The sequence below is a fragment of the Phyllobates terribilis genome, unplaced genomic scaffold (genome assembly GCF_046119375.1).
Source record: "Phyllobates terribilis strain yellow unplaced genomic scaffold, ASM4611937v1 Scaffold_3__8_contigs__length_932513732, whole genome shotgun sequence".
NCBI classification, from domain to species: Eukaryota; Metazoa; Chordata; class Amphibia; order Anura; family Dendrobatidae; genus Phyllobates; species Phyllobates terribilis.
In genome coordinates this window covers 360098210-360124949 of record NW_027362763.1, presented here as the reverse complement: position 1 = coordinate 360124949, position 26740 = coordinate 360098210, and the positions used below count along the sequence as shown (strand labels likewise).

At 43.7% G+C, this 26740-nt stretch overlaps 1 long non-coding RNA gene across 1 annotated transcript; it reads right to left on the bottom strand.

Annotated features, from left to right (window-relative positions):
* Positions 1 to 306: 306 nt before the first annotated feature.
* Positions 307 to 4877, bottom strand: LOC141258127 (uncharacterized). The gene is made up of 2 exons (XR_012318206.1): positions 4772 to 4877; positions 307 to 1905 (listed from the first exon to the last, which is right to left on the bottom strand). It is a non-coding gene; the product is annotated as an uncharacterized lncRNA (long non-coding RNA).
* Between the last annotated feature and the right edge of the window lie 21863 nt (positions 4878 to 26740).

Here is a 26740-nt window from a genome sequence, read left to right as displayed (position 1 = left end):
GGGACGTTTTGCGGCCCGTGCAGCAGGTAAAAAACGGACATGTCAATGTGTTTTTCCCACAGACAAACGGACTGTGGAAACACGCTGACATGTGCACAAACCCCTTCATTTGAATGGGTCTATGTGTGTCAGTGTCTCCAGTACGTGTGGAAACTGTCACCACACGTACCGGACACACTGACGTGTGAAAGAGCCCTGACAGTATCTTTTCAAAGCTTTCGTCACATTTTATACAAAATAATATGTGAGTTTTTATTGCTACTTCATTGATAAAAGCATTGTGTATAAGTGAATCACCACCAATGATGTGGGTGCAACTGAATTCTTTATTCCAGATGAAAAAATACAAAGGATATTATTCTTCAGTTACTTAAACATAGACACTGACAAAACAATGCACTAAACATACAGAACAGATGCTACTTTGCATGGAGAGACTGACTGAAGCCATCAGTCTAAGTTATTTCACCTTGTTAAAGTCTTCGCTATTAACCATGCATATCTACAAAAGGGCAAAGATGACAATCCAATACTCATTAAAAGACATTTGATTTCCTATATATACAAAAATATCATCTAAACAAAATGAGTCTAACATGCAAAAGCCTTTTAAAATGACATCTTCTATGCAATAACAATAAAACCCCAGTTTTGGTCTACAGCAGAGGTAGAACGCCTGCGACTCTACAGCGGCTGTAGACCCCATTACGATCAGTCAGTCTAAAGATTCGTTCACAGTTATATTTTTAAGCTCCAGCAGATCCCAGCAGAGAAAAGAAAGAAAAAAATCTTTCCTCTGTACGGAACTTAAAAATGTTAAAGTCAATGATCCCTAACACATTTCATTAAATAGCCAAGCATGCTGGGTCCAGTAGTTTCACAATGGTGTAAAGCCCAGTTTAAAGGGGCAGCTCTACATAGATATTATACAACCAGACATAATCTACTGGTCATATGTAAAGTACAATGTATACTCTACTAGGTGAAAAAAAAATCTCATGTAATAAAATGCTATGAAAAAAGCACATTTCTATGTAATTCTTTTCTAAAACTAAAAATGCCAAAAAGGAAAAAAACATCTTTCTGTCAAAAGAAGCAAAAATGTAAATTAATTTATCAATAAATTAAGCTGTGCATCTCAAATACATTATCAAGGTGAAATACAGGCACTTGACAGTATAATGTGCAAGGCAGATACCCTCTACTGGTAACAGTATAAGGCCATCTTAAGTTACAACCAGTGTATACATTCTCTACGGAATTACTGTTTTTGGTAACACCAACTTTCATTTCAGTTATCCAAGTGTCATGTAGGCACAATCAAGGCCACCCTAACGTTTTCACAGGTGGGTTTTTTTTTTCTTTTGAAAGAAAAGTGAGCCATTTTAGAGTAAGTTCTAATATAAAAAACAGGTTACGAGTGCAAATTTATTCTCAAAGGACTCATTTAAATATAAAAGTACATAGGTATACAATACTTCGGATATTTTGGTATAAAATGACATGAAATCCATGAAACCTGTGGAAAGATATTGCATATTACGAGATTTCTAGCTATGTCATTCTAACTCTTCCCAATTTTCAGTGAGGTTGCCTTTGCTTCGCCGTCTAATACTAACTAGTTTGCCAGCTGACTTAATACTCCACCTAGAACTGTTTCCAGAACTTGCCAAATTTGTATACTTAGAGGATCCTTGGCTTTCTTCTTCCCAGCCTTGCCAAGAATGGTTGTCATCTAAAGGGTCCTCTGAAAAGGATGGGGGGTCTTCAACCATAATTTGTGGGGGCTCCCAACCTTCAATCTCATCAGCTTTTTTTGGTTGAATATTTTGTTTAATTGCCAAACTGTCCCAAAAGCCAGATTTCTTCTCGGTTTTTACTTCATCTTTTGTCTTCACAGAAGCTCTATATATGATGAGAATAAACAAGGTGGTTAGAAAAGTGAGTAAGGTGGTGAAAACGAAGGGTAAACTCATTTGTGTCAAGTCAATAGCATTTAACAGTCTCACATGAGGAAAAGTTTAATAGTATGGTAATGAAACAGAATCAGTACGTTGGTTTACACCCGCTAAAACACCACCAAGGCTTTATTCTGCTGTTTGGCATAATCAAAAGAGGTATAAGCATGTACGTTGACCACACATAACCATCATTTTGTAAGGCTTGATTCACACATCTATTTATTATGCTTTCTTTTATAGCACCAACATATTCCACAACGCTTTACATATATTGTCATCACTGTCCCCATTGGGGCTCATAGTTCCCTATCAGTGTGTCTTTGGAGTGTGGGAGGAAACTGGAGAACCCAGAGGAATCCCACGGAAACAGCATGGTGACTCGGTGATTAGTAATGTTGCTTGCTTTGAAGCTTTTTGGATTTGGGTTCAAATCCCACGAAGGACAACATCTGCAAGGAGTTTGTATGTTCTCCCCGTGTTTGTGTGGGTTCTCTGTTTCTTCTACAATAGAGACATACTGATAGGGAATTTAGATTGTGAACCCCAATGGGGACAGTGATGATGATGATGTCTGTAAAGCGCTGTGGAATTAATGGCGCTATATAAGTGAGTAAAATAAAAAAAAAACACAAAGTCCTTGCAGATGTTGTCCTTTGTGGGATTTGAAAGCCGGACCCCAGCACTACAAAGCAACAGTGCTAATCACTGAGCCACCGTGCTGCCCATGCTGTGTGTGTGTTGCTATCCGAGAGATGCAGACTGATTATTTTCTCAGGTATAATCCTAGTTGCGTCAGTTTTTTTCTTATATGCATTTTTTTTTATTGAAGCGGGTAGATATCTGAGCCTTTATTTATTCATTGTCTCTTAACAATGTATCAGTTAAAAATGGATTAGACTTGGATTGAAGTCTGAAGTCTGTCTTCCTTGTGTCATCTGTTTTTATACGGATCCCCATAGAAATTAATGGCAGAGTCTGAGCCTCAAAAAATGGTTGAGAATAGGACCAGCGCTGAGTATCATGGATTAGACACATGGATCTATGTTTAACCCCTTAACGACTGCCAATACGCCGTTTAACGGCGGTCGTTAAGGGTACTTATTCCTCAGCGCCTTTAACGGCACTGAGATATAATAGTATGGCGCTGCCCCGCGGCCGAATTTCTTGCGGGCGTCAGCTATATATGATAGCTGACACCCTGCAGTATCAGTCCTGGCCAATTTTGAAGCAGATCAGGGCCGATTAACCCCTTAAATACCGCTGTCAATCGTGATAGTGATATTTAAGTTGTTACAAGGGGGTCACAAGACCCCTTTAGTAACCATCGGACCCCCGCAATGAGAATCGCGGGTCCCGATGGTTACCATGGTACCCTGAGGTACAAATGTGATGACTTCGAGGTATGGTGGCCTGTGAGATCCAGCTATAAGCTGGGTCTCACAGGCCGAGTCAATGACTCACTGGCTGCTGAAATGCACTGCAGTACACGAGTGCTGCAGTGTATAAGACCAGAAATCAAAGTGAAAATGATACTTGTCCCACAGTGGAAAAGGGAAAAGGAAAAAAAGTGAAATAAAATATGTAAAAAAATAAATAAATAAAAAATAGTGCACACAAATCACTAAAATCTGTTTCGCCACACAAAACGCAACATTTGTGATAAAACAAAAATAAACAAAAAAATATACACATAATTGGCATCGCTGTGTCCGGAATGACCCGCTCTATGAAACTGGTACATTATTTATTCCGTATGGCGAACGCCGTAAAAAAAACCACGCCAAAAATGTCGCTTTTTCATCACATTGACTCACAAAAAAAGTGAATAAAAAGCGATCAAAAAGTCGTATGTAAAAAAAGGTTGTAGAAACCAAAACGACACACCATCCGGCAAAAAACAAGCCCCAATATGGCTTATTCAGCAAAAAAAATAAAAAAGTTACAGCTCTCAGAATATGACGATGCAAAAACAAATTCATTTTTGTAAAATACTGTTTTTTCGTGTGTAAAAATAGAAAAGCATATGAGCCAGACTTGTGCAAGTCCACAATTCTCTTCCTGATATCTTGGCTGATTTTTTTTTAGACTTTCCCATGTTGCTACACAAAGGAGCAGTGTGTTTCAGGTGTGCATTAAAATACATCCACAGGTGTGTCTCTAATTAACTCAGATGTTGCCAAAAAAACTATCAGAAGCTTTCAAACACATGACATCATCACATGGGCAGTCCGGAATTGTTTAAAGGCATAGAAATCTTACTGTATTTATACTTTTGACTTTGCAATAAGTAATAAAAAATGCCTTAAAACATTTTCTCTCACTATTCTGGCATTTGGCAAATATTAAACATTATGGTACTCCTAATTGACCTAAAACAGGAAAGGTTTGTTCTGATTTCATGTCAGATATTGAGAAAAACATGCATATGTGTCTTTTTATATAGTGTATGTAAACTTCTGGTTTCAACTGTATATAGATAGATAGATCTATCTATAAATAATATTTTTGCACACACATATACTATATTTACACACACACGTTTTTTTTATTTACTTTAAAAAAAAAATCCATTCAAAAAAACTTTTGTTTTTGTGTCATCATATTCTGTAACTCATAATTGTAATTATTCTTAATCTTGTGAGTACAGCGACAGTAGTTGCCCGATCAGCATGATGGATATATTGCAGCATTTATTTACCAGCACTCATGACAGATATATACCGGTAAATGTCATGTATTATTACAGAGTAACATAACATTGACAAATTGTGGAGTACAGACTAGTATATTTTTTTATCTTTGGTTCTTACACTTTTGACTTTGGAGACTTTGATCCTTTTAGCAGTTGTTGTTAATCGTCTTTGTTAAATATGGATGTCACATCCTTCCAGCCACGAAAGCTAGCACCCTGGACCTGGAAATGAATGACGAAAAGCTTATTCATGTGATCTGGACAATGAAATAAGTATAGGTGCAGCAGATGGTTCAGCGTTTCTCTTTAATTTACATGGCGAATATGAATTCTGCATAGAACTCATTCCCAGAATCAACATGCAGGCAAACACTGAGTGTTTTATTCCACTGCTTGGAACATGAAGTTTTATCACCTTCTGGAGAGAGTTTTCACATAACAATAACAGCCCTGAAGAATTGTAAAAGTTTGTCCCAGTTATCTGAACAATACAGAATAAGTAGTCTAAAAGCAAACCTCTACTTATGTAGGCAGCAGCAAATAAAGGTTCCTTTGTTCAGTTCTCCTATTGAATGTACTTTAAATTACTTGGCAGTAGTGTTGAGCATTCCGACACTGAAATATTGAGTATCGGCCGATATTCGCGGTATCGGAATTCCGATACTTAGTTCCGATACTTTTAGAATATCGGATACCGGAATCGGAAGTTCCCATAATGCAATGAGCCAGTCTTATTTTATTCAGCCAATGAGGATCCTAAGAAGTGTGGGCACATCCTGTTAGGAATATAGGCATGTTAACTAATGGCATGGCTGTGATTGGCTGCTGAAATGATGTCATGATGCACTATAAAAGCCGCCGCCGCCATTTTGAGCTCACTCTGCTGTGAATTCAGTTAGGGATAGGATGCTGCTGTTCTGAGGGACAGTTTTAGCTACCTATTTGCTCTATTCTGCTTTACCCAAGCTACTTTATAAACCGCTGTGCCTTGCAGCGCTAGTGCACAGTTCTCTGTGCTGTTCACGACTGTCTGCAAGGTCTCTGTGTGTGAGTGCAGCTCACGCTGTAGTATGTGCTTCAGCCACGTCTGGTTGTAGTGCGCTCAGCGTGCGTCACTGCCTCATACATTGTCATTTTATGCTAATTGATCATTTTTCCTGATTTCTCCTATTAGTGTGGTGGTTCCATCCGTATCCAGCTAGATTGGTTCCAAACACACTATATAGGAGTAGTTAGAGGAGCCTTTCTGCAGCATTGTGCCCTGCAGCCCCAGCCAGATTAGTATTAGCCTATTTTTTGTAGCCTCATCTATTGCATTGTAGGTTACCTTCCTGCATTGTAATAGCTACAAAAAGTTTGTGATACTATCGGTATTACATCTTTGGGCACATCCAGTGTCTTTTTGTGACCAAAAAAACCTAAATAAAGTTCACCAAACACTCCACTTTACAGTTGTGTAGGCCACATTAGCTCATATTAAAGTCTAGTCCACACTTTATAAAATTAGTGTTTCTTATACCTGTTAGCAGCTGTTCAGGAATAAGCACACTAAGCCCTTAGTACTTTTCTGCCTATCTTTATCAGTCTACCAAGATGAAGAAGGCAGGGAGTAAGGCATGTGGTTGTGGGCGTGGGCGTGGAGTTTCTGCAGGGAGAGGACATGAGGATTCTGTGCCTGCAGGGAGAGGACGTGGGGATTCTGTGCCTGCTGCGGGCACCAGTGACTCAGCATCCCCCAGTTTTACCAGGGAACAGTCCTTTATGCGCAGCTTTGTAGGAGCTAGCTGTACCCCACTGCTGCGGGAGGACCAAATTGAAGCCGTTGTCAGATGGATGGCAGCTAACGCATCGACTTCAATTAGTTCCAGATCCTCTCAGGTCCTGAGCACTGAAGAGCACCCATCTGTCTCTTCACCACCTGCCAAATTGCCCAGGCAGTCAGAGAGCCCTGGACAGGAGCCATCTCTACTTCTGTTCTCTGAATCTCTTGGCTTGGAAAGAGGGGGCCAGCCAAGCAGAATTCGAGAATTTGAAGAAGAGGTAGTATGCAGTGATGCGCAACCGTTTTGTCTCTCTGAATCTGAATAGGCGGGTGGGCCAGTGCCTATGGTCAGCAGCACACCTCAGTACGCATCTGATGATGAGACTCAGGTGCCACTTTCTGGTGCGTACTGTGCTGTCGAGACTACCCAGGAGAAGCAGTTGTTTGAAGAGGGTGGTGTAGATGATGAGGTCCTTGACCCATCATGGCGTGAGGGACAGGAAGGTGGTGGGAGCAGCTCTGAGGAAGATTCCCCGAACGGCCCAAAAAGGAGGGAGAGGGAGGGGGCAGACTTGGTTGCCTGTAGCCTCCACTTCGGCACCCATTAGGAGCATGGCTCTTCCAAAATCCAAAGCGGGCGCTCCCAAGACTTGCAGTGCATGGTCCTTTTTTGACACAGTTGCAGATGACATTTGCTTTGTCAAATGCAAGCTGTGTAATCAGAAGGTGAAAAGAGGGAAAAGTGTCAGCAACCTCAATACCACAAATATGTGGAAACATGTGCGGACCAAGCACGTGGTGGAGTTACAAAGACACACTGAAGACCTAGGCCAACCTACAGCGCCACCTACCACCTCTTCAGCTCGTGTTGTAGCCTCTTCCTCCAGCTCACACACAGCTGGTTCGGCTTCCTCACAGAATCGCCATGGAAGAACCTCTGGCACTGTTGTACAGAGACACAGTGTCATTCCACCCACAGCACCACGTTCCCTGTCATCCTTACACTCCCAGGCCAGTCTACAGCCATCGTTAGCACAGGCATGGGAGAAAAGGCGCCCATACTCGGCAAACCACCCCCGAGCACAGGCTCTGAATGCTGGCATTGCAAAACTACTGGCCCTTGAAATGCTATCATTCAGGCTGGTGGAGACTGACACCTTCCGTAACTTGATGGCATTGGCAGTCCCACAATACAACGTGCCCAGCCGCTTTTATTTCAGCAGGCAAGCCGTCCCTGCCCTGCAACAGCATGTGGAGGGAAAAATTAAACATGCGCTACAAAACGCCGTCAGTAGCAAGGTCCACCTGACCACCGATGCGTGGACCAGTAAGCATGGACAGGGACAATACCTTTCCCTCACTGCCCATTGGGTAAATGTTGTGGAGCCGGGTACAGATCTTGAGAGTGGCGCTGTACGTGTTCTGCCAACTCCAAGGATTTCAGGAATCCAGTCTGTACACATTGACTCCTCCTCATACTCCAGTTCCTCTGAATCAGCGCTGCAGGAGCCGGCACGGTCTACCTCCACATCGACCCGTGAACGGTTACCTGATACGACCGATATGAGCACAGCCGTGGCCAAACGTCAACAGGCCATATTGAAATTAATTTCTTTGGGGAATCGAAGCCACACAGCGCAAGAGCTCTGGAATGACATCAAGCAGCAGAGCGACGTGTGGTTTGTGCCAGCGAATCTCCAGCCAGGCATGGTAGTGTGTGACAATGGCCGAAATCTGGTGGCAGCTCTGGGCCTAGGCAACCTCACTCACATCCCATGTCTGGCACATGTGCTCAACTTGGTTGTGCAGAGTTTTTTGAGGGACTATCCAGATCTTGATGCACTGCTGCACAAGGTCCGCATAGAGTGCGCTCACTTGCGGCGTTCCAGCAACGCAAGATCGCGCATTGCAGCTCTGCAGCGCCGATTACGCCTTCCGGAACATCGCATCATATATGACCTACCCACCAGGTGGAAGTCAACGTTACATATGTTGGAGAGGTTGTGTGAGCAGCAGGCAGCAGTAATGGAGTACCACTTGCAGCAGGCGCAAACAAGTCTCAGTGCGCGCCGTTCACACTTCACCACCACTGAGTGGGCCTCTATGAAGGACATTTGCCACGTTTTGCATGCCTTTGATTATTCCACGCGGATGGCGAGTGCAGATGATGCACTAGTCAGCATGACTATCTCCCTTATCTGCCTGCTTGAAAAAACACTGCAAGCACTAAGGGAGGAGGTTTTGGAAGAGGTGGAGGATGAGGAGTCACAAATGCCATCTGCTTCTGTACAGTCTGCGCAACGTGGCTCCTCAGAAAGGCCTAGGCAGGAGACACTTTGTGAGGAGGATGAGGAGTCAATGGAGGAGGAAGACATCTGTCCAGAGGAGGGAGGTACACAATGCTCTAGTAGTCAGTATCTAGAGCGAGGGTGGGGTGATGCAGAGCAGGCAGAGATCACGCCTCAAGCAGGGGACAGCGTTTCTTGGCCAGTTGGCAGTCTGCAGCACATGGTTGATTTCATGCTGCAGTGCCTGAGAAATGACCTCCGCATCGCCCACATTCTCAACACAGCTGATTATTGGGTGTCCATCCTCCTAGATCCTCGCTACCGGGACAACTTACAAAGCCTCATAACACCGTTGACCTAGGAGCGTAAAATGCGGGAGTACCAAGACACACTGGTGCATTCCATCATGTTCTCCATTCCAACTGAGAGCAGTGCTGCTAGTGCTTTACAAAGCAGCTCAGTGCGTCGAGGCAGTGGAGGAAGCTCTGCACAAAGAGGGAGCAGAAGCAGCGCCTCAGCACAAGGCAAGACCAGTATGGCCCAAATGTGACAAAATTTTGTGTCCGAAGTAGAATATGAAGAAGAATAATAGTTGAATAAGAAGAATATGAAGAATGTAAAAAAAAAGAATAATATGAAGAAGAAGAAGGTGAAGAAGAAGTTGATGAAAAAGATGCTGATGCTGAGGATGATGAAGGAGAAAGTGTGGGAGAAGTAAAAAAGAAGGTGAAGAGCATGGAAGTAGTGAAACATAAATATCTGACAAAATATAAAAAAACTTAACATAGTCAATATTTCCGTAACTCAGAACGTCTTAAAAAATATATTAATTCCTGCTATTCCATTTGATTGGGCTAAACCTCTATGCCTTTATTGTCTCCCCCACCTCCCCCAATACATTCTACATTATTCTTAGTTGTTTTCCTTCATGTAGAATTAACCTACAAGGAAAGAAAGGGTTTATTTTTATTCCGATATTTCTGTCCCATTGACTTGCATTGGGTTCCGGTATCGGAATCGGCGATATCCGATAGTTTTTGGGTATCGGTCCGATCCAATCCGATATTTCCCGATATCGGAAGGTATCGCTCAACACTAATGAGGGCCCAACGTCCACAGACGGGGGTTGTGCTCACAGCCCAACACCGTGCAGGACGCTTGGCATTTGCCACAGATCACCAGGATTTGCAAAGTCGCCACTGACGCCCTGTGCTCTTCACAGATGAAAGGAGGTTCACACTGAGCACATGTGACAGACATGACAGAGTCTGGAGACGCCGTGGAGAGTGATCTGCTGCCTGAAACATCCTTCAGCATGACCGGTTTGGCAGTAGGTCAGTAATGGTGTGGGGTGGCATTTCTTTCGAGGGCCGCACAGCCCTCCATGTGCTCGCCAGAGGTAGCCTGACTGCCATTAGGTACCGAGATGAGATCCTCAGACCCCTTGTGAGACCATATGCTGGTGCGGTTGGCCCTGGGTTCCTCCTAATGCAGGACAATGCCAGACCTCATGTGGCTGGAGTGTGTCAGCAGTTCCTGCAAGATGAAGGCATTCAAGCTATGGACTGGCCCACCCGTTCCCCAGACCTGAATCCAATTGAGCACATCTGGGACATCATGTCTCGCTCCATCCACCAACGTCGCGTTGCACCAGACTGTCCAGGAGTTGGCGGATGCTTTAGTCCTGGTCTGGGAGGAGATCCTGCAGGAGACCATACGCAACCTCATCAGGAGCATGCCCAGGCATTGTAGTGAGGTCATACAAGCACGTGGAGGCCACACACAATACTAAGCCTCATTTTGACTTGTTTTAAGGACATTACATCAAAGTTGGATCAGCCTGTAGTGTGTTTTTTCAATTTAATTTTGGGGGTGACCCCAAATCCAGGCCTCGATTGGTTAATAACTTTGATTTCCATTGCTGATTTTTGTGTGATTGTGTTGTCAGCACATTCAACTTTGTACAGAGCAACGTATTGAATGAGAATATTTCATTCATTCATTCATTCATTCAGATCTAGGATGTGTTATTTGAGTGTTCCCTTTATTTTTTTGAGCAGTGTATTATACAACATTTAAACTGTGACAATTGTGCATTGAAAATATACATCCAGACTTGGCCGGTAACCAATAGCATCGCTATATTGCTACTGTAGTGTAACAACTCCATCTGAGGTGGGCAAATTTTACTGCGATAATAATCTTGCAAAGTTTTTAAAGCAGCGAAATATTATACGCCATTAAATTGCGTCAGTTGTGTGTTGAAAACATACATCCAAACTTGGCCGGTAACCAATAGCATCGCTATATTGCTATTGCAGTGTAACAAGTCTATCTATGGAGGGCAAATTTTACTGTGATAGTAATCTTGCAAAGTTTTTGAAGCAGAGAAATATCATACGTAATTTAAAATGGGAAAGGGGCGTGGTAAGGGATGGGAAAGTGGACGTGATGCTGATGGTGAGCGCAGAGGCCGATGCTGTGGGCAAGTGACACGCAAGGTGTGGGAAAGACTTAGTGCAACACAAAGGGAAGAGGGAAAGGGAGCCCAGACTCTAGGGAAAGGGGGGAGTGGAGACCTCCTAGGCTGGTCTAGTGTCACCCTGTCTCTCCTAACGACCCTATATTGGCTCTTCACTAATTGCCGCACGCGCGCCTCGCCCTGTCTTTCTCTGGCGTATGGCTATGGCTAGGAAAGGGAGGAGATGAGCACTAGCCAATCCCCACTGAACATTAAAGACAACAAGGGAGGACAAACAGAGGGAAATTGCTTAGCTTTAGATTACTCCAGACAAATGCACACACGCCTTCAAGCTCCAGAGAGGAAGAAGTACTGCTCTTGCTAAAGCCTTCACAAGGAGTAATGAATATCGCCGGCACCTCCCTCTGGAACACAGCAGGTATTTACACACCAAGGCCAGGGTGCCAATTAGCCAGAGGAAGGCAGCAGCTGGGTCCTATAGAGATGGCCTATAAGAAGATGTCTGTAATGCCAAACGTAGAGATCTCCTGCAACCCACGGCATGGGGACTGTCTGTCACTACTGACACACCCCTGAAAGCAAGGTGAAACTGTGCCTGCTGTGGAAGCACAACAAATACATCATGTCGACCTAGCTTCCTGTCACACTTTTAGGGGGCTGCAGAACACCACTCTTGAAGCCAGACCAGTGTGAAAAGATTGTTGTTTGGATAGCAGATAATGCCTCCAGTTAGTTTGCCAGCACCACCCTATCTTCCACATGGTCCAGTCTCAGTAGCTATGATTCTGGACCACATAATGGGTGTAAGAGACTGTTGCTCTGGATCTAGCTGTAGAAGGGCACTGCACTTGGGATTGAAGACACCTTAATCCTTTCTTTAAGACCCAGCAGTGACCCCCTCCTGCTGCTGATTGACACACCCTTGCATGGGAGTTAAAAACCCTCAGTTTGCTCCAGGCAATCACTGTTGATACTTCTATGTACAGCCTTCTAGCACTAGCAGTCAGCTAGCGTCTTCTCTGGTGCCCTTGGAGGACAGTTGGCATTACTCCTCTGGTGTCTGCTCAAGCTAAGTTAATCCCCTTTGTTTGTCTACCTTGTTGTCTTTAGTTTGTAGTGGGGCCTGATCAGTGCTCACCCCTCCCCCTCCCTATCTAGGGCCAAGCTCCTGGGTCATCCAGAGATTTGGGTCCTGCTCGGCGATAGGTGTGGAACCTATATAGAGACAGTACGGTAGGCAGGGTGATATTAGATCTGCCTAGGGGTCTCCAATCCCCCTTTCCATACTGTTTGGGCTTCCTCCCCCTCTTCCCTTCGTGTTGCACTTAGTTTTTTCCACACCTTGCGTGACATCCTCACCCTGATCCTCTTTCCTTCCACCATGCCGACTGCCCGTAGACAAGTGTTCCCACACTTGGACACTCCGAAGAGCTGTTCACATTTCCATTTATAGATTCTGGCCTCTCGACCTGCCTGTTTCAAGTGGGACATGAGGAGATTGCAGGTAGCGATGTCCAAATATTTGAGCAGCAACACTCACAAGAAGGTGATGGTGGGAAACTGCAATTACTGTCTCAAGAGGTGTATGATGATGAGACACAATTGCCAACAAGTGATGTTGTTAAGTCAGCAAGTCAAGAGGAGGACCAGGGTGCGGAAGTGGAAGACGAGGTGGTGGACGATGAAGTCACTGACCCAACCTGGGAAGGTGACATGCAGAGCGAGGACAGCAGCACAGAGGGGGAGGGATCTGTAGCACCACAACAGGCAGGAAGAGGCAGTGGGGAGGCCAGAGACACAAGGCGGGTAACTTCCCCAGAACACGAACACGAGGGAAGTTGCCAGTTCAAAAGTTAGGTCTTTCAGAGTCTGGCGCTTTTTTAAAGACTGTTCAGTTAACGCAAAAAAGGCCATTTGCCAGCATCAGCAGGAGCAGCACAATTACCGGCCTGACCACCACCAGCATGCTCAGGCACATGACAGCAAAGCACCCGACTAGTTGGGCCGAACGCCAGGGTCCAGAAACAGTGTCTGTGTGAGACACCACTGCCTCTTCCCCTGTTCTATGTGCACGCCAATCCCCTGTCCATGACGTAGACGAAGAGGCTTCCCACCCTGTACCTGTCAGCAGGTGAACACTTGCAACCACCGTCAGCATCCACGTCCTTGTCCCAGCACAGCGTTCAGTTGTCCCTACCCCAGTCCTTGGAACGCAAACATAAATACGCACCCACCAACCCACAGACCACAATACTAAACGGCCACATTTCCAGACTGCTTGCCCTGGAAATGGTGCCATTTAGGCTTGTGGAAACAGAAGCTCTCTGCAACCTTATGGCTGCAGCCGTCCCTCAGTACTCGATCCCCAGCACACCGCCGCTCTCACCCCTGAACCTACAGCCAGGCATGGTCATGTGTGACAATGGCCGTAACCTGGTGGCGGCTCTGAAGCTTGACAACCTCACATATGTACCATGCCTGTCCCACGTGCTCAACTTAGTGGTTCAGCGGTTTCTCAAAACCTACTGAGATCTGCCTGAGCTACTTGTGAAAGTACGCTGCATGTGAGCCCATTTCCGCAAGTCAGCTACAGCTTCCGCCACCCTGGCAGTGCTGCAGCAACGTTTGCAACTTTCAGCTCACCGACTGGTGTGCGATGTCACCACGCGTTGTAACTCAACGTTACATATGTCGGCAAGGCTTTGTGAGCAGCAGAGGGCAGTAGTTGAATACCATCTCCAACATGCCCGTCGGTTTTCCGGTCAGCCTCCACACATAAGAGCTGATGAGTGGGCATAGATGTCTAAAATCTGTGCGGTTCTCCAAAACTTTGAGGACTCGACCAAGATGGTGAGCAGCGATGACGCCATAATCAGCGTAACCATCCTGCTTCTCTACTGAAACGCTCGCTGCTCATAATTAAAGAGAGAAACTAGACAGGGTGATGCTACACAGCCCACCCTCATTTCATCTTCTCAACGCGGATTGGGTGATAATGAGAAGAAGGAACAGGAGCTGGTTGCTGCACTATAGATAGTACTACACACACCACCTTCATCCCTTCTGTTCAGCGTGGATGGCCTCAAGACGAGGAGGAGAGGGAGGACTAGAAGGAGGACAAGGAGGGAATACGTTTTGGAAGATGCTGAAGGAGTACCTTGCCGATCGTACCAGCATCCTTTGGATTCTTCTGTGCCTTACAACTATTGACTATCCAAGCTAGACACGTGTCATGAACTGTCTCTCTATGCCTTGGAGGTCCTGGCCTGCCCTACCGCTAGCATGTTGTCAGAGCGGATTTTTAGTGCCACCGGGGGTATTATAACTGATAGGCGCATGAGTCTGTCAACTGAAAATGCTGACAGGCTGATTCTTATCAAAATGAACAAGGGCTGGATTGGCCAAGACTTCTCAACACCACCGGATGACAGCAGCGGAACATAAACTCAAATCCATTTTTTTTTCTGATCTATTCACTAACATTCTTTTATATATTTTATATATACAGGTGCATCTCACAAAATTAGAATATCATCAAAAAGTTAATTTACTTCAGTTCTTCAATGCAAAAAGTGAAACTCATATTAATATATTATATAGAGTCATTCCAAACAGAGTGATCTATTTCAAGTGTTTATTTCTGTTAATGTTGATGGTTATGGCTTACAGCCAATGAAAACACAAAAGTCATTATCTCAGTAAATTTAAATAATTAACAAAAACCACCTGCAAAGGCTTGCTAAGTGTTTAAAAAGGTCCCTTAGTCTGTTTCAGTAGGCTCCACAATCATGGGGAAGACTGCTGACAAATGTCCAGAAGGCAGTCATTGACACACTCCACAAAGTTCCAGAGTTACAATTTTCATTTGGAAATCAGAGTCACAGAGTCTGGAGGAAGAGTGGAGAGGCACACAATCCAAGCTGCTTGAGGTCTAGTGTGAAGTTTCCACAATCAGTGATGGTTTGAGGAGCCATGTCATCTGCTGGTGAAGGTCCACTGTGTTTTATCAAGACCAAAGTCAGCGCAGCCGTCTACCAGGAAATTTTAGAGCACTTCATGCTTCCCTCTGCCGACAAGCTTTTTGGAGATGGAAATTTCATTTTCCAGCAGGACTTGGCACCTGTCCACACTGCCAAAAGTGCCAATACCTGGTTTAAAAACAACAGTATCACTGTGCTTGATTGGCCAGATTGGGGTATTGTCAAGAGGTAGATGAGAGACAACAGACCCAACAATGCAGACGAGCTGAAGGCTCCTATCAAAGCAACCTGGGCTTCCATAACACCTCAGCAGTGCCACAGGCTGATTGCCTCCATGCCATGCCGCATTGATGCAGTAATTGATGCAAAAGGAGCCCCGACCAAGTATTGAATGCATTTACTGAACATACATTTCAGTAGGCCAACTTTTCAGATTTTAAAAACATTTTTCAAGCTGTTGTTATAAATTATTCTAATTTACTGAGATAATGATTTTTGTGTTTTCATTGGCTGTAAGCCATAGTCATCAACATTAACAGAAATAAACACTTGAAATAGATCACTCTGCTTGTAATGACTCTAGATAATATATGAGTTTCACTTTTTGTATTGAAGAACTGAAATTCTTTTTTTGATGATATTCTAATTTAGTGAGATGCACCTTTATATGTACACCCCCCAGGTGTAAATGTTTTCCAGCCCATGTACTTAGTGCATGCACATTACCAGTCTAGGATAGCCACTCCTTAATAATTGGAAAAAAATGCTTTTCTGAGGCTCCACCTTCTAGTTGAAGAAACATTTTTGGAAGCCAAAAGAGCCGGTGGATTCTATTAGTATATGATCCAGTGCCTTGTTGTGGGCTGTCAGTTGGTTCTCACACTGCTTACAGGATTTATTTCACAGCGGGACAGGAGACTTTGTACAGTACATATTAGGCTGAGTAGATGCGAAATGCTCCACTATATTCCCCAGCAAGGTTGATGAAATAGTCCTTTTTGCTGCTACATTAAACTAATAGCTTTTTTCAGGGCTAATTCAAATATATTCTATTCTCTAATAATACCGCTGTTATCTGCAATTTGTGTAGGGTGAGCTGTCGCAGTAGGGATAGCGTATTACACGCATCTAGTCAGGGATTATTGCCTTATAGTCCTTGATGTTGCAACCGAAAAAAAAATCTATTTTATTCCCTATTAATACTGCTGTTAGCTGCATTTAGTAAAGGGATAGATGCTAGGTATCATCTGCTGGAAATGAGTGTTCATTGTGGCCACATACATCTCTTCCACTGTCTATAACTTGATTGCTTTTTTCAAAACACTTATTGACAGATAATTAATTTTTATGGTGATCTGTATTCAGAAATTTATCACAGCAGGCAGGGTTGTTTCCATCCCTCCACAGTTTGGTGCGGCCACATACAAAAAAAAACTATTTTCAGGGCCGATTCAAATCTATTCTATATTCTACAATATTTCCTCTCTTATATGCAATTTGTGTACGGTGAGATATCGCTCAAGGGATAGCATATTGCAGGCATCTAGTCAGGCATTATTGACTTATAGTCCGTGCTGCTGCAACCGAAAAAAAAAAAGCAAAAAACTTCTATTTTATTCCCTATTAATACCGCTGTTAGCTTCATTTAGTATAGGGATGGCTGCTAGGTATCATCTGCTTGAAATGAGTGTTCATTGTGGCCACATACATCTCTTCCACTATCAATAACTTGATTGCTTTTTTCAAAACACTCTGACAGATTCATGATTTTTATGGTGATCTGTACTCAGAAATTCATCAAAACAGGCAGGGTTGCTTGCGTTCCTGCACATTTTGGTGCTGCCATGTAAATAAAAAAATATATTTTCAGGGCTGATTCAAATCTATTCTATTTTCTACAATATTACCTCTGTTATCTGCAAGTCGTGTGCAGTGAGCTATTGCACAAGGGATAGCATATTGCAGACATCTAATCAGGGATTATTGCCTTATAGTCCGTGCTGCTGCAACCAAAAAAAAAGAAAGAAAAAAGTCTATTCTATTCTCTATTAATACCGCTGTTAGCTGTGTTTAGTATAGGGATAGGTGCTAAGTGGTATCACCTGCTGGAAATGAGTGTTCATTCTGGTCACATACATCTCTTCCACTGTCCATAACTAACTTGATTGCTTTTTTCAAAAAGCTCATTGACAGATTTTTGATTTTTACGATCTGTAGTAAGAAATTCATCAAAGCAGGTAAAATTAAATGATTTAATGTGTCCATTTGAAGTTTCTCTTTAGCATCTGTATGTAAGAGGTACTGGTGGAAGACTTTATGCTACTGGAGCTGGAATTACGACTTCATAACTCTCTAGTGCTTTGTTTCCATCCTTTTCTGGGTGTTTCTTGGAGTATGTTTGGGGTCATTGTCCTGCTGTAAGATTAATGATCTAGGATGCAAACCCATCTTTCTGACACTGGGCACTACATTGCGACCCAAAATCCTTTGGGAATCTTCACATTTCATGATGCTTTGCAAACAGACAAGGCACCCTGTGCCAGAGGCAGCAAAACAACCCCTAAATATATTTGAACCTGAATCATATTTGACTGTAAGTACTGTGTTCTTTTATTTGTAGGCCTCATTCCATTTACAGTAAACAGTTGAATGACGTGATTTAAAAAAAAGCTCTATCTTGGTCTCATCTGTCCACAAGACACCTGTTGGCCCTCTAAAAATAGTGGGAGCAGCCTCCTGGCCTGCTATAAATTGCGATAGCTGCCTGCTGGCCTTCCAAGTTTCAAACTTTACAGTATTAACACCTTAAGGACCAGAGCTTTTTCCTTTTTCGTTTTTTGCTCCCCTTGTTCCCAGAGCCATAGCGTTTTTATTTTTTGGTCAATATGGCCATGTGAGGGCTTATTTTTTGCGGAACGAGTTGTACTTTTCAACACTTTTACTAGTTTTACCATATCGTGTACGGGAAAACGGGAAAAAAATTCCAAGTGCGGTAAAATTGCAAAAAAAGTGCAATACCACAGTTGTTTTTTATTTATTTTTTTACCACGTTCACTGAATGCTAAAACTGACCTGCCATTCTTATTCTCCAGGTCATTACGAGTTCGTAGACATCAAACATGTATAGGTTCTTTTATATTTAAGTGGTGAAAAAAAATTCCAAAATTTGGTACAAAAAAAAAAATAGCGCCATTTTCCGAGACCTGTAGCGTCTCCATTTTTTGTGATCTGGGGCTGGGTGAGGGCTTATTTTTTGCGCGCCGGGCTGACGTTTTTAATGATAACATTTTGGGGTAGATCCGATGTTTTGATCGCCCGTTATTGCATTTTATTGCAATTTTGCAGCGACCAAAAAACGTAATTCTGGCGTTTAGAATTTTTTTCTCGTTACGCCGTTTACCAATCGGATTAATTCTTTTTTTATATTGATAGATCGGGCAATTCTGAAAGCGGCGATACCAGATATGTCTATGTAGGTTTTTTATATATATATTTTATTTTGAATGGGGCGTAAGGGGGGTGATTTAAACTTTTATATTTTTTTAAGATTTTTAAAAACTTTTTTTTTCACTTGTTGCTTGCTTCTATAGTCTCCATAGGAGACTAGAAGCTGCAACTATCTGATCGGCTCTGCTACATAAAGGGGACGAGCAGATCCCCTGCATGCAGCAGAAATGGTCCTGTGCTATGAGCGCCGACCACTAGGTGGCGCTCATAGCGACCAGATCATGACAACCACAGGCGTCTGCTGCAGACCCTGGGTTGTCATGCCCACCCATCGGTGACCCGCGATCACGTGACGGGGTCACCGATGGGCGGGGCTTATGACGCGCTACCCGGAAGCGCGCGTTAAATGCCGCTGTCGGAGATTTAACATCGCGATTCCACCCGCGGCTGTTGTGGGCACATGTCAGCTGTAAGAATCAGCTGACATGTGCTCGGTTCAGTGAGGGCTCAGCGCAGCAGCCCTCACTGAACGGGGGGTACGCAAATGGGCGTACTAATACGGCATGGGTTGCAAAGGGGTTAATACTATTAATACAAAAAAGAAAATTTGACCACCTCAAATGGATAAATCATATTGCAGAGGCAATATATGGCTATGCAAAGCATAGCCGGCTGATGGCCCTCCAAAAATGTTTAGTGAGGGCTGGGTCTCTAAAAATGTTGAGTGAGGGCCGGCTGCTGGACCTCTAAAATTTGAGTGAGGGCCACCGGATGGCCCTCTGACAATAGTGAGGGCCACCTGCTGACCCTCTAACAATAGTAAGGGTCACCTGATAGTCCTCTACAAATAGTGAGGCAGGTGGCCCTGAAAAAAAAAATTTGTGCCTTTCAGTGTCCCTCCTTCATAAATGAAACAGGATGTGCCTGATAATGTCTCACACACCACATGGCCAGATAAGGTATTAAAATTTTAAAATTACATTCACTGGTGAATTTTCTTTCACGGTTGAAAGCAACGCAAATGTGCAAAAACACTACGTGTGAACATAGTGTGGAGGGGCATTTTTTGTCTCTTATTTATTTTGCCTTATATACAAGTCATTATCCTCGAAAAAATGTTTCTTAGCATTCTTTCCAGTAAAATCCATTTTAGCTTTGGTTTTGTATGTTTTTTTTTGTCAGTTCGTAATAGTGGCGTAAGTGGCGTAATACTCTGTCAACATTGTTCCCAGCAGTGACAAGTGCATGGTGCGCGAGGCCATGCTCACTGACTGGGAGTATGCATAACTCATACATACCATTCGGTCCCAGGCTTGAAACTGGCGAATCCCCGCAGCACAGTGTGTGCGCTGGGGGAATTCATAAGTCTGCAGTCACACAGTGATTGCAGACTTATCGATTTTGACCGGACAACCTCTAACTATTTTGTGTGATATAGCTCTCTGATTTAAGGGCATAAGAATTAAGAGTTTGAAAATTGCAAATTTTTCGCCAACTTTCCTATATTTTCACAAATCATTGCAAGTCATGTCAAACAAATTTTACCACTATCATGAAGTACAACTTGTCTTGAGTAAACAATCTCAGACTCAGTGGGATCCATTGAAGCGTTCCAGAGTTATTACCACATAAAGTGACACTGGTCAGATTTTAAAAATCAGGCCTGGTCATTAACCTACAAAGTGGCTCAGTCCTTAAGGGGTTAAAAGAGCTGTACCCTGATTTCTGAGCGGATAGACCTCGCAGTTATATGGACTAATGTATGCTTTTTATTCAGGCCAACAAGACTGAATATATCTATTTTGTCTTGGACTGGTTTATGAGGCATGTTTTAATAAACCAGCTGAAGATTTTAACAAGGAGCATTAATATCCTAAAGTTGAATTTCAGAGTGCACATCAGATGATAATTTCACATACCGTAAATGCAGTGGGGAAAATAAGTATTTGATACACTGCCGATTTTGCAAGTTTTCCCACCTACAAAGAAAGGAGAAGTCTGCAATTTTTATCATTGGTACACTTCAACTGTGAGACAGAATCTAAAAAAATCCAGAAAATGTAATTGTATGATTTTTAAATAGTTAAATTGCATTTTATTGCATGACGAATTCTGGCTCTCACAGACCTGTTAAATAAAAACTAAGAAGCCCTCCTACTCTGCACTCATTACCTGTATTAATTGCACCTGTTTGAACTCATTACCTGTATAAAAGACACCTGTACACATACTCCAACTTCTCCACCATGGCCAAAACCAAACAGCTGTCTAAGGACACCAGGGACTAAATTGTAGACCTGCACAAGGCTGGGATGGCCTACAGGACAATAGGCAAGCAGCTTGGTGAGAAGGCAACCACTGTTTGCACAATTATTAGAAAATGGAAGAAACACAACATGACTGTCAATCTTCCTCGGTCTGGGGCTCCAAGCAAGGTCTTGAAGTGTACCTACGCTAAAAATTACAGAACTCTCCATTCTTTGTAGGTGGGAAAACTTGCAAAATCGGTAGAGTATCAAAATTCTTATTTTCCCCACTGTATACCTGAATGAGCATACTGAGAAATCAAATGTGTTTTCAATTCCTTAAAAGGAATCTCACCACAATGCCCTATGTAAACTATTAATATGGATATACAGGTTATAGACTGCTGAGGACAGTGATCCCTGTATGTCTCATATCAGATGTCTTGTTGTTGGTAAATCATCTTTTATCACTTTATGTAAATGACTTCTTCCAGGCTATGGGGAGGACGCCGCCCGGGAGACAGCTCTGCCTCCGCACTTCATTATCATATTTCTCGCCTCCCATCAGTGTCACTCTGTACCTGTGAAGTCAGGTGCCTGTCAGGAAATCTCGTGCATGCACATTACTAGTTTCTTCTTTCCTCTGCAGTCTTGCATGCTTATATGGGCATAGGTATCAAGTGCCTTCTGCGCTGGTGTCATTCCCAGTGTTTTCCAGAGTGACAAATTCCTTTTAGGCCTCCTTCACATGTCCATATTTCCAGTACATGTGGCATCCGTTTTTTCACGGATACCACATGTAGCTATTATAACCTATGGGGCTGTGCACATGACCGTTTTTTTTCCCAGAAGCACAGAAGTCAAGGCCATTTACAAGTCTCTGGGTCCGTGAAAAACGTGTGCAATCGATGTGCTGTCCATATTTAACATTGCAAAGTATAGGAGAAGCTTTGCAATTTCTTTCTTTATCCATACTGGCAAAACACCAATGACACACTGATGGTAAAAACCGACACACTGGTACCATTTTTTCATGTACGTGTTTTAGACAAACATGAGAGGGAGGCCTAAAATGGATTTTCTTGTTTTAGGGTTCAGTCAGATGTCAGTTTTTCTCGCAGTTCTATCTGTGGTTTTCATGGATAGAACTCATACTTATTATAGTCTATGGAATTACAGTATATCAGAAAATCACAGAGACATGTTGGATCAAACTCGGCAATGTAAGTCTATGGGTCCATAAAAAAAAATTGTATGGCACTCAGAAGCCATCCACGTGCTGTCTGGTTTTCATGAGCTGTTTGATAGGAGAAGGAGAAGCTTGAATGCTATTATTATTTTTTTTCTTAATCCAAGAAGCACTGATGAAACTGATGGTAAAAACGAAGACTGACCAAACTCTGATGACACTCTGATCAAGAATACTGATGAAACTCAGACCGTTGTTTGCGTACAAGAAAAATCACTGACATCTGAAGGAGCCCTAATTATAAAAAGTATATATAAAAAAATCAGTATATAAAAGTAACAAAGAGATGAACGCATTAGACCTGTTTCACACATCATGATATTTCCGGTACTGGAAAAAACAGTACTGGAGATATGTGTTTCCGTATGTACCGGTGTTCCTTTGTTGGGTGAAGAGAATGGGGCATCAAAATGCGCTGTTCACCTGTCAGAATAATGTACCAGAGGAATCTAAGTCTCTTCACCCAACAAAGGATCATTGCTTCGGGGTTTGCAGCAGCCGCCAATGCTAAGTACAGTGGTTGTATCTTATACAACCCTAATAGCTGAGTGAATTTGAATTATCTTTCACGTATATTCCTTTTATCTCGGATAAGACCCTATGTGAGCTCTATATTCCTTCTAGTTACCTTGTTACACGTATGTACCTGTGTGGCATAAGTGTGGCCACCATATGCCGCCCATGTGCCGCATCATAATCACACGTACTGATGCCTGCTAGTGCTGTTCCCAGGCACCAGGTGCTGAAGGCAGCTCTCATCATTGTCTCCTGCTTGTGCTGCAAATCAGCGCGAGCAAGGATCAATGTTGAGAGTAGTATTCTCCCGTTGTCTCCAAAAAGTGTAAAAATAAGAAATAAAAAATCATTATATTCACCTTTAGACCTAATTACCTGAAGCCATTGTCCCCTGTAAACAAACCAAAAATAAAAAAAGAGCAATATGCCTCATCTGTCCGAAGTTGAAATAATCCAGTGTCCCTCACCGTAATCCATCTGACTGACATTTCTGCGTCAGCGTGAGTGGTGGCTTGAGGTGACCGCACACGGTGGGGAGCTGAGAATTACTCAATGCAGCGAGCATGCCCCTGAACTGCGCTGATTATTATTTACATATGTATTGTACCTCAGTTCGCCTATCAGGCTTGGCATTGCAGTGAATGCTGCTGACCACCATCTTTCCTGGACATCCCGAATATGGGGTCACCGCACCGTGGTGGGATGACTTTTATACTATTTTTGATCAAAAACGGTGTTACTAAGAACCCTATGTTATTTAAATGCACCTTTGCTTTTTTTTTACAGCAGGGTTTTGTCACGCAAGGTGTGGGAAAGACTTAGTGCAACACAAAGGGAAGAGGGAAAGGTAGCCCAGACTCTAGGGAAAGGGGGGAGTGGAGACCTCCTAGGCTGATCTAATATCACCCAGTCTCCATTAATGTCCCCATATTGGTTCTTCACCAATCGCTGCACGCGAACCTCGCCCTGTCTTTCCCTGGTGTTTGGCCCTGGCTAGGGAAGGGAGGGGGATGAGTGCTAGTCGATCCCCACTGACAACTAAAGACAACAAGGGGGAACAATCGGGAAGATTGCTTAGCTTTTATTTGAATTCAGAGAGATGAACACCTGTCCTCAAAGCTCCAGAGAGGAAGTAATGCACTTGCTCCGAGCCTTCACAAGGGGTAATGTGAGTATTGCTGGCACCTCCCTCTAGCAGACGGCAGGTATTTATACATCCAAGCCAGGGTGTTAGTTGGCAAGAGGAAGGTAGCTGCTGGGTCCTAGAGAGACAGCCTCTAAGAAGGTGTCTGTAATGCCAAACAAAGAGATCTCCTGCAACCAACTGCAGGGCGACTGTCTAACTTCTGACACACCCGTGACAGTACCCCCCTTCTCTATGTGTGGCCTCCGGACACTCAAGTCCGGGTTTCTCAGGATGAGAGGTGTGGAGTGAACGTACCAACCTGGGAGTGTTCACCTCTGATGATGAAACCCACATCCTCTCCTCTGGACCATAACCCTTCCAGTGCACCAAGTATTGTAGAGAATGACGTTTGAGACGAGAATCTACAATCCTCGAAATCTGGAACTCCAGATTGCCATCAACCATTAGTGGGGGCAGTGGTAGAGGTGAGGGCTCAAGAGGTTCCACATATCTCTTGAGTAAGGACCTGTGGAACACGTTGTGAACCTTAAGGTCCTGAGGAAGTTCAAGACTAAACGCTGCTGGGTTAATGACGACAGTTATTTTATAGGGACCAATAAACCTAGGTCCCAGCTTCCAAGAAGGAACGTTCAATCTTATATTCCTGGTAGACAACCACACAAAGTCATTCACATTCAGGTCCGGACCTGGAAAGCGGTTTCTGTCAGCCATACGTTTATACCTGTCTCCCATGATCTTTAAATTACTCAGAACACCCTGCCATACCGAGGAGAGCGACAAAGCAAACCGTTCCTCCTCAGAAACTCCTGAAGCTCCTCCCCCATTAAATGTACCAAACTGTGGGTGATAACCATATGCACCGAAGAACGGTGACCTGCCAGTGGATTATTGACGATGATTATTAATGGCAAATTCTGCCAGCTGTAAGTAGAGTGCCCAATCCTCCTGATTTTCGGAGACTAAACACCTGAGGTAGGTCTCCAAATTCTGATTGACACGCTCGGACTGTCCATTCGACTGAGGGTGAAAGGCAGTGGAAAAGGACAGCTGAACCCCCACTCGAGAACAGAATGCCTTCCAGAACTTGGAAACAAACTGGGTCCCCCGAACTGACACCACATCGGAGGGAACCCCGTGAAGCTTCACGATCTCATTTATGAACACCTGAGCAAGTGTCTTGGCATTTGGAAGTGCAGGTAATGCGACAAAGTGAACCATTTTACTGAACCTATATACAACCACCAAAACCACCGTTTTGCCTGAAGAAACCGATAGGTCAGTAACAAAATCCATGGACAAGTGTGTCCATGGCCTACTAGGGATAGGTAGCAGAAGAGTACCAGACGGAAGGGTATGCAAAACCTTAGAACGCACGCAAATACTACAAGCAAATATGTGTTCAATCACATCCCGATGTAACCCCGGCCACCAAAAAAGACAAGAAAGGAGGTCCACAGTTGCCTTACCACCTGGATGCCCAGCAAGCACAGTTATAATGTTCCTTAAAGAAGTTGTCCACTACTTTGACTTTGATGCCCTATCGATAGGGCTTCAATGTATGATCGGCCTGGGTCCCGCACGCGGCACCCCCGCCGCCAAACAGCCGTTATCGGTGCCAGCCGGAAGTCCTTACCTTCTGTGCTTGACCGTCAAGTTGTAGTGGCCGCCGCTTGTAACTGCACATGCACCTCCTTGGCACCGATAACAGCTCATCGGCGGGGGTGCTGCGTGCGGGGCCCCAGCCAATCATACATTGATGCCCTATCATACGGATAGGGCATCAATGTCAAAGTAGTGGACGACCCCTTTAATTACTTTGCGGTACAGATTAGATGGTACAAATAACCTTCCTGAAGGGCAGGAGGCAGGGGTGTCCCCCTGAGCCTCCAACACCTCACCCTCCAGTTCAGGATACAGTGCCGAAATGACTACCCCTTTCTGTAATATCAGGGCAGGGTTCTCATGGTCACCACCACCAGGGAAGCTCCGGGACAAAGCATCAGCCTTGACATTTTTGAACCCTTGGACGAAAAGTGACAACAAAATTTAATCTAGTAAAAAACAGGGCTCATCTGGCTTGCCTAGGGTTGAGACGTTTAGCTGACTGGAGATATGACAGATTCTTATGGTCAGTAATAACAGTAATAGGATGGACAGCCCCCTCCAACAAATGTCGCCATTCTTCGAATGCCAATTTGATCGCCAAAAGTTCCCTAGACAATTTTTTAGAAAAGAAGGCGCATGGACGCCATTTACCAGGGGACGAACCCTGAGACAACACAGCCCCAACCCAGACATCCGGCGCATCAACCTCCACAATAAAGGATTGGGAAACATTGGGTTACCTGAGTATAGGTGCAGTTGCAAAATGATTTTATAAGGAAGAAAAAGACTGGAAGGAGGCATCCGACCATTTGGAAAAATCAGACACCTTCTTAGTCATGTCAGTAAGGGGTTTCACAATTACTGAGTAATTTTGGATGAATTTCCAGTGAAAATTAGTAAAGCCCAGAAAACGTTGTAGAACCTTCAGGTTCTCGGGACGGTCCCAATCAAGGACTGCACAGATCGTCTCTGGATCCATCCGAAAACCCAAACATGACAACAAGTATCCCAAAAACTGCACCTCCTGAACAGCGAAAACACATTTTTCCAGTTTGGCATAAAGTTTGTTATCCCTTAATATCTGGAGCACCTGCTTAACATGCCCCTGATGTGTCTCAAAATCAGGTGAGTAAACCAAAATATCGTCCAGATAGACCACCACAAACCTCCCCACCAAATGATGGAAAATATAAATTTATGAAATGCTGGAATACCGCAGGTGCATTGGTCAAACTGAAAGGCATAACCAGACTGTCGAAATGCCCTTCAGGGGTATTGAACGCTGTTTTCCATTCGTTCCCGTCTTTGATTCTAACCAGATTGTAGGCTTCACGTAAATCCAACTTGGAGAATACCTTAGCTCCT